This window comes from Ostrea edulis, chromosome 3 (genome assembly GCF_947568905.1).
Source record: "Ostrea edulis chromosome 3, xbOstEdul1.1, whole genome shotgun sequence".
Classification (NCBI taxonomy): Eukaryota; Metazoa; Mollusca; class Bivalvia; order Ostreida; family Ostreidae; genus Ostrea; species Ostrea edulis.
Window position 1 is genome coordinate 95,661,527 of NC_079166.1, and position 9,123 is coordinate 95,670,649.

The 9,123-nt window shown below is 34.1% G+C and overlaps 1 long non-coding RNA gene across 1 annotated transcript; it reads left to right on the forward strand.

Annotated features, from left to right (window-relative positions):
• The first annotated feature begins 503 nt into the window (after positions 1–503).
• On the forward strand, positions 504–2,182 carry LOC130053047 (uncharacterized). Its single transcript, XR_008801497.1, has 2 exons — positions 504–543; positions 1,423–2,182. It is a non-coding gene; the product is annotated as an uncharacterized LOC130053047 (long non-coding RNA).
• The last annotated feature ends 6,941 nt before the right edge of the window (positions 2,183–9,123 follow it).

Here is a 9,123-nt window from a genome sequence, read left to right on the forward strand (position 1 = left end):
ATATAGCATCGTCTGAATTGTAGATGTTCAAAGGGTAATACGGTAATTAGAAAAAATGTGAAGAAAATTTTTTCTATATCTAAATAAATGGAGAGAGAGAGAGAGAGAGAGAGAGAGAGAGAGAGAGAGAGAGAGAGATTTCTTTTCTTTATTTACATGTATATCTGTTGATTACAGTTCAGATACTGTGTTTGTGAGTTGAAATTAATCAAATTAGAGTGGTAAAAATTCACCTTTATATCGTATAATATACATATCAGGATTTTATCCAGGTACGTTATTCTGGTTTGTGGAATGCTAATTTATACTAAGTTAGAATAATCTAAGCTGTATACCAAAGTAGGTCTTCATGGGGCTTTACGGCTCTATCCATCGTAGTTCAATGCGTCGGGTGTGGGATTCACACAATATATGCTGAGCGCGAAAGTTGCCATGATCATCAATGATGATGTTATACCGGTAAACAACATTTTGAACATGAATCGAGAACAGGAGTTGAATCAGTTGTTGCAGATATTCTGAGGAGAATCTTCCAGTCATTGAGTAAGTAAATTACTGTGTATCTTATAGTTATAAACTCTCTGATATATTGTTCAAAACGAAACTGACCATCGCTCATATTGTATGTTGTTGCGTCAAATCTTGCAAGTCAGTGTTTACGTTCATAAATTCAAATGCTTCATTCAATTCTTTGAAATTGTGTGGAATTATTTTTTTTTAAAATTTCCTTTGTATGAGATTAGACTCCTTCTAGTTGCATTATCGTAGCCCTCGCTGATTTTTTCTTTCTTATACATTTGGACAGGACCATATAGGCACTTTAAAAAAAAATGGAGAGAGAGGGGGAAAGGCCGGAAAACAAACAAATAATTAGGCCTATTTCTGTAATACTTATGCTATTTTTTGTTTACTTTCTACTCGGGTGATATTTGCAAAACTGAATTAGTTTATTAAGTACATGTGTAAATGGTGTTTTTTAATGAATGATTGCATGATGATTATTTTTTTTATTCAAATGCTTATGATTTGAACCCAGATGTCCAGTTAGAAAAATTGAACTGCATTATGATCAGGGATGTGATCTCCGGAATGTCAATTTTGTCACTACATCAATGCATATACGTTATTAAAATGGATTGAAGGTCTTGTCTTGGCAATAAAGTTAATTTGTACGTAAAGTCGGGTCAGCATGATATTAACAGTTGTACATCAGATATTGCATTTATTAGCCCAATGGGCTGTAACGCAACATTGATTATTGCTCGGCTTTGAAAATCGGTGGCCCCAGGTGTCGGGTGACGGTAATTACACGTACACACCCCATAATGATTCCTCCTATGTTAGATGCCTTGCAAACTTATACATGTATATAGGAGGGCCAATGGTATCTCGTAATTATTTAAAATTTTATGTCTTTTTCAGAATATATTTCATGATAGTCATGCAGATTCAGAAGTTGTGATGGTGTGTTGATAGGCTGTCTTCAACTTGCCATATCTTAGAGTTCCAACACGCAGGCCTGGATTAATGTGTATAAATCACTAATGAAGTTACTTAGTGTTATTTAGTTTTTAAGAAAAGAATGACATTTCAATTTATACACACTTGCCAAGTGAATCTGATGAGACTGCTACATGTATTTGTGAGAAAAGGCACTCTGTCTTAACCGAAAAACTATTTACAGTTTATCACAACAAATGGATGGGACAGTAGAGCTGTTGTGGACAATATGTGATTGTGATGACCAAGTACTGAACAAGTGGAAGATTAGAAGAAGGTCCAGAATTCAATCATGTTTGTGATTCTAAGGTGCAGACAGCATGGAGATAGTCCTATTATTCTCCCGTTCATCTATGATGGAGAAACTTGTGTAAATGTTTAGTGTTCTCCCTAATAATTAAGTGCCCACAAGTCTGTATTAATTTATCAGAATATAAAGTCCTTCACTGTACAATGTACTGATTTTAAAATTAATGTAGATTGTCTCCAGATTTTTCTGAGGAAAAGTGCATAGTTTACATGTGTGAATTTTGAATATATTTCATTCTTGTCTGCAAGTGTTGCCGAAACCTGTTGTTATTGGTGCACAGTCATGTTATGCAAATGATCGACCTCTTTCTTAATTACAGGTACATAAGATCATGTCAACTCCTTTGTCTTAATTGTATACACAATTCTAGCATTTATAGCATCATTTATATAGCACTTGCTAGCTTAAGAAGGATTTTATTTTCTAAAAGCTTTCATTTGACATGATTGATCTAAAACGGTCAAAATTCACAAATCTATTTAAATCACAACCTGACATTGGGCCAGAAAAGTGCCACTGTGGGTTGATATTTTTCTCTTGGATCTTGAAAGAAATTCTTTATGCAGCAGTTTCCAAATAAAATGTACTCTCATGGCCAGGGTGGGACTTCACTGAGAACTTTTTAACATTGTACAATGCAATATTTGTAGATTAGAAGTTGTTGCAGTTTCTTTAAGTTTTCTCTCACATCTTGTTATAATTATATTTTATATTTTTGGTCGGGTTGCACAATGTGCAAACAGTTTATAAAATGGTGAATGACTAATGGGCAAGCGACAGTAGCGTCCATGTAATAGTACCCACTTTGTGTAATCAACTCCTTTCACACCTCTCACTTGATGTTCCTTAAACTTTGTACAGTTATTAGGGATACATTGAAGATGTGCATGTGCCTTTTTGAAAGTGATCAGACATTTTTTGAAAAATGTACATGTAGTTGAACTTCGTCATTTTTTAAGCATTTCTTTAATCGACAGTACCTATTTTGTGTAATCAACTCCTCGTATACCTCTAACTTGACATTCCTCAAACTGTGTACATTTGTTTTGAACACATTGAAGATGTGCATGCATCTTTTTGAAAATGATTAGACTTTTAAAAAAAAATTATGTGTAGTTGAACTTGGTCATTTTTATGCATTTCTTGAATAGATGGTACCTATTTTGTGTGATCAACTCATGCACATCTAAATTGATATTCCTCAAACTTTGTACAGTAGTTATGGACACATTGAAGATGTGCATGTGTCTTTTTGAAAGTGATCGGACTTTTTTCAAAAAAATTACATTTAGTTGAACTTTGTCATTTTTTAAGCATTTCCTGAATAGATGGTACCTATTTTTTGTAATCAACTCCTCTTACAGCATTTATTTGACATCCTTCAGACCTTGAACAGCTGTTATGGGGGCATTGTAAATGTGCATGTGTCTTTTCGGAAGTGATCAGGCATTATTTGAAAAATTTACATGTGCATGGTGAAGTTGAACTTAGTCGTTTTTTAAGCAGGGTACTTTATGTAACCAACTCAGCTTTTCCTTAATATTTTCCAGACCCTATGCATAATAGATGTTTTAAAAACATTGAAGATATTCATGTAATATTTTAAAAATGCTTCTTTTTTCTCTCTCTTTTTTGTTGTTGAAAAATTCTACCTTTAATTTGTCATTTTCCCAGAATGTTTTAACTGTTGTTCCTATGATAGATAACATATTTTACAAGAACCCGGTCATTTCTGTTTTTGAATATTTTTTTTTAATTAGTATTTTTGAATATGTTAATTACTTGATATGTCATTGTTCTTGAAATTATATTAATTGAATTGTTATTGTGTTTTTGTTTTGTAATGACAGTTTATATAGCGTCCCTTAATTTCGAGCAGACAGTGCCGGAAGTGTGCCGCAAGTTTGCTGCAAACTGTGTGCCAGAAGTCTGCAGTAAGAGTGTGCCGCAAGTTTGCCGCAAACTGTGTGCCAGAGGAAATATTTGCATACGAAAAGTATACTTGCGGCAAATATGCCGCACACTGTGTGCCAGAAGTGTGCAGCAAGTGTGTGCCGCAACTGTGCCACAAACTGTGTGCCAGAGGAAAAATTTGCATACGAAAAGTATGCTTGCGGCAAATGTGCCGCAACTAGTTGCGGCAAACTTGCCGCAAATGCGCTGCAAATTTGCAGCAACTGTGTGCCAGAGGACTTATATTTTGGTAAGGGATCGGACAATGGGAAATATTTCAAATTTAGACTTAAATGTTTTAGTAAATCATCGATATTTTGTGGTGTTTACGGCACGCCGTACATGTAAAGGGGAGTAACTTAACTGTGACAGTCAACGGAATAAAGTTATACACGACGATGCAAAGTGCGTGTAATAAAAAACGTGATTAAACAGCTTAACAGTTGTATTAAAAAGGTGATTTTAAGACCTTTTATAAACACACAATATTGCTCAGCATCTCATATTCTTTGCCAACTTCCATTCCCGGGGAACTTTCGGAACAAGGCTTCAAAATATTTTGTTTGACCCTTTACTGAATTAATTTTAATTATGAAACACAATATTTACTTTAGAAGTTATGAATAATCAATTATAAATGAAATTTTAAAGAATTAGCGTCAATTTACAAGGGAGAATTACGTTTGTTAAAAAAGAAAGTATGGAAAGCCATCCGGGTTATAAGTTTCAGTTATTTTGTATCTTCATCATTTGAGCAAGCGTTTTGTATTAAAAACTTTTATAAAACTAAGTAAATAAAGTAAGTTTGCTTTCCTTTTTCAAATTCTGACAGGTGTGGGGAGTCATTCATAGATAATGATAATGATAATAAAACATTGATAATATGAATAATAAAAACCAATATAAGGAAACATTTGCGCATAGTATCATGATTTGATGTAAAATCTAGTAGTTACTGTTTCTAATTAGTCTTGGGCTCACGACCTGCGGAACCATATCTCCTAGCAGCATGCGAACAGCGCGCTACACCGCCCGGCCATCTATTCAAGACAAAACTTTTTTTCGATGGCGATGGAAATCTCGCCAAACTGGCACACGATCATTGAGAATGGAAATGGGATACAGTTATTTATCGTAAATTTTAGAGGATCATACAAAATCCACATTGTATTTGAAATGTCTTTATATAAAGCACAGAAATAGCAACGAACTCTGATATAAACATAACTGCCCTAAGGGACGAGATCAATGTCGGATGAAAATTTAAATTCAATTAGTTAGGGGGGGGGGGGGGGGGCATAAAAACTCCCGTAAGTTTCTGTCATCCGACATCGATTACACTTTAGTGGAAAAAGGAAAAAAGACAAGCGACTGTTGAATACCACATAATATTTAAAACATATTAATGAACATTTAATAGATGTAATGTACACTTTCATTTGTGAATAAACAGTAGAAAAGGTATACAGAGTGTTATTTATAATCGTACGTTTCTTTTCTTGTTATTCGATTAGCTTCAACATTTGTCATATTAAGTTTTAAAGGAGGGGGGGGGGGGTGTCTTGGTGAAAACTATGTGAACTTAGTTTTTGTGAGACATTGAACTTTTGATCTTGCCCCTAAGTGAAGAATATCCTTAAAACAAGACGTCTTTTTAGGAAACGAAGTTTGTCAATCCTTGCCATTTCTACATGCATTCACAGGATGCGACACAACGTCAAGAATGTTCGGCATCGGAACTGGTCCTGTATACTTAAGAAAGCAATGGAATGTCAAAATGTAGATAAATGGGAACAAATTCTGTATATGATTAGTTTTTAAATGGGGGCAGGCTACTGACAAACAAATTGATGGTGCAGGGGTTCAACTGTCGCGTTTAAAGTCAGCATTTCGCAAATTCTATGGTCGTTATAACAATCTACTTTGCCAATACAACATCATTGGGTCAGATCTGTCTGGCTTCTTTCATATCGATTGTTTTGGCACAATTGTATTAAATAAGGGTAACTCCGTTTGGCTGATTAAGATATAGGACCGCCCCCCCCCCCCCCCCCCCCCCCGAGGCCATGATTTTCCTTCGAACTGGGGTTTGTCACTGCTTTCAGCAATTTTTGTATCCGTTAAAACTAAATTACAAGTCGCGCCAGATAAACTTTTGAACGTTATTCGCTGTAAATGCAAGGCAAATTGTGACACTAGCCGTTGTACTTGTAAAAACATGGACTGAACTGTACTGCAATTACTAAAATGATCACTTATATAATTATCAGGCATGTAGCAACAATGGCTCTACCCCCTTTTATCATTACATGCAAAGTTGATAAATTTTTACGTGCAGAGGTCGATTTTTAGAGATTTGTTGCCCTCCCTCCTCTTTAAAAAAAAATAGCATTGTCGTGAACTGTACAGAGTGGAAATGTAAAATTGAACTGAAAGAACAACCTTAGCCCCCCCCCCCCACACACACACACACACCATCAAGGATTTTTATAACTTTGGATTAAAATTTATAAAATTTACTCATCAATTTTCAGGCAATATTATGAAATTATCTTCAAACTCCCCCACCCCATTTTGTTTTACGATGCTAATGCCTGATTCATTTTGCTTTTAATTCTATGTGTCCATTGTTTTTAAAACAGATTACTTCTGAAATTCTCGGTATTAATTGCACAATAATTTGGATAGAACTATACGTCAAAGTCGAATACGGCTATACCCCCCCCCCCTCTTTCCCAAACTCTAGAATTTGACGAAGTGCACGTATTAAAGATTTCTTTATAAAATCGAAGAAACTGAACCTTGTTTCGTCATAGATGTAGTACAAACTATTATAAAACTCAGCTTAATAAAGAATTGGTAACGTAAGCTTTACTATACAATGTTTTAAATATGTGAAACATAGGACCGGAATGGTAAGCGCGCCTCCAACTTCCGATGTAAGGGGAGTAACTGCAAAAATCTTTAACAGACCATTTTTGAAGGGGCACTTGTTTTGTGTTAACAGTTTATTTTAATGTATAAATCTTCATGTGGTAACTCATATATACCTAATGGACAGGAAAAAGTATTTTCTTCCAAAATCAAGTTTTAACGATTTTTGTTGGAAAATGAAGATTTCAGCCCAAAATTTGGAAAGGGATAATAAATTTTGGTGTAGAACTTTAGTTGTCCATTTGGGCGTTTTATTCTTAAATTTATGAGATCAATGTCATATCTTCTATAAACAGTCATTTACTATAATTTCCAGTTTTTCACTATTTTTGTTTTAGAAAAAGGTAGGTTTCCCTACCTAAAATGGTATTTGTCATATACATGTATATTGCCAATAATCTATATATCTTATAGCCTAGTCAATTTGAAAATAAACATTGAAGAAATTGCAACAGAAATAAATTCAACTTTATATTGTAGAGTTTTTCAAAGTAAACATTATATGAAAACCTGAAATCTCAACTCACTGCACAGATATGAAAAAAATAATGATGATTTTTTTTTAAAAAAAAAACGGAATTTGACAACGGTACTGTTGGGCTGTCGTACTATTTGTTTTGGTGAATCAGTATGACGTCATATACATAATGGATATACTGCAATCTAATCTTTTCGTCTTTTCAAAATGCTGATATTTTTTCTCATCATTTTCCGGATTCTAATCAACATGAGGTAAGTTTACTATCAGTCATTTTTAACTTTATTACTGTATTGATTGATGTTTTACAGTTAAGCTCTAAATATAATGACTTTCCACGATTAGATAATTTGAATAATAAAACAAGCAAATGGTGATATCTACTTGCCTTTTCCACCCCGTATATATTATATAATTTCATAATATCAATTGAATGCTTAAATTCGTGATGATTAATGCATAATATAGGCTTATTGAGAATTTTCTCTGATAAAAATGCTAATGACGTCATCCCTTTGCAGACGAATTTTTAAAGTATGGAAACCAGTTCGGGCGAGAAATTCGTATTTTAAAAAAAATATTCTATCTTTAAAAAAACTGGTTAAAACAATATGAATAATTGCATTTCATTTATCATTTTGTATTTAAATTTCCTTGGGACTCCATTTCAAAGAGTGCAATATCCATTTTAATTGAAAATAATTGATTATTTGAGTTTTGTACATAGACTAGGGCTATATGTCTTTTTCAAGCAATTTTCAAATTTACATTTAATTATTGTTTAATTACTTTGTTTTAGGTCTGTAACAATTTCACGCATATAATATTGTTATCGTCATATAATTTTATCGAATCCATTTATTCTCAGTTGATTATGAAATTTATATTGCTCATTCCATTTAATTTCAGTAACCAAACGCCTACCAACGGGATTAATTGTGTGATTTGCTGTGGAACCGTGAAGCCAGAAGATGCTGTTGTTCTCACTACAAAAGGTAGCGAAAACATTAATCTTGCCAGCCGAGAACGAGGCAAAGAACTGTTCACCAAACCAATGCAAAACGTTCATGAAAAATGTCGCTGTGAATTCATCCATGCTCACTACATCGAAAAAGAGACTGTTAAACGAAAGAGTGCACACTTGTTATTTTCTAGTGAGTGTGAAGCGACACCATCAAAACTGAGGTCAAACTATTCATTTGGTTTTCGTGATGATTGTTTGTTTTGCGGCCAGCAAGTTGTTAGAAAAGGATCTAGAACAAAGTGGTATCCAGTTCGGACACTAGAATTTCAAACCACGCTTTTGAAAGTTTGTGAAAAGCGAAACGATGACTGGGGAAGGATAGTAAAGGGTCGAATAGCATCAGTCAGTGATCTGTACGCAGCAGATGCAGTCTACCACCATGTATGCAGTACCAATTTTAGAACCTCGAAAGCAATGCCAAAAAAATTCTCTGCAGATAAAAGTACATGTGAGCAGAATGAAAGCGGTAGACCCTCAACACTGCAATCAGAATTTGATGACATGATTAGCTTTTTGAATGATTATTATGAGGAGCAAGTAACTGTCAACGACTTAGTCATCAAAATGCAATCACTTTGTGGAGAAAAGGCTTACACGACAAAATGGATGAAACAGAAGTTAAGGGAACACTATGGTGATCGCATTGTTATGTCAGACAAACAAGGACGGAAAGATGTTATAACATTTCACAAAACGGCTTCAAGTATCTTGCATAGTTTGTATCTAAAAGGCTTAAATAATGAAAGCGAGGAGGAAGAGAAAATGAAGATAATAAAAACTGCAGCAGAACTTATAAGGAATGACATTTGTGCCCTCGAACTTGATAAAAATATTTATCCAGCTGCTACAGAAATATCACAGCTTCAAAAGAATTTAGAAATAGTGCCTGAAAGTCTACAGTTTTTTTTAAGATCAATAGTGAAA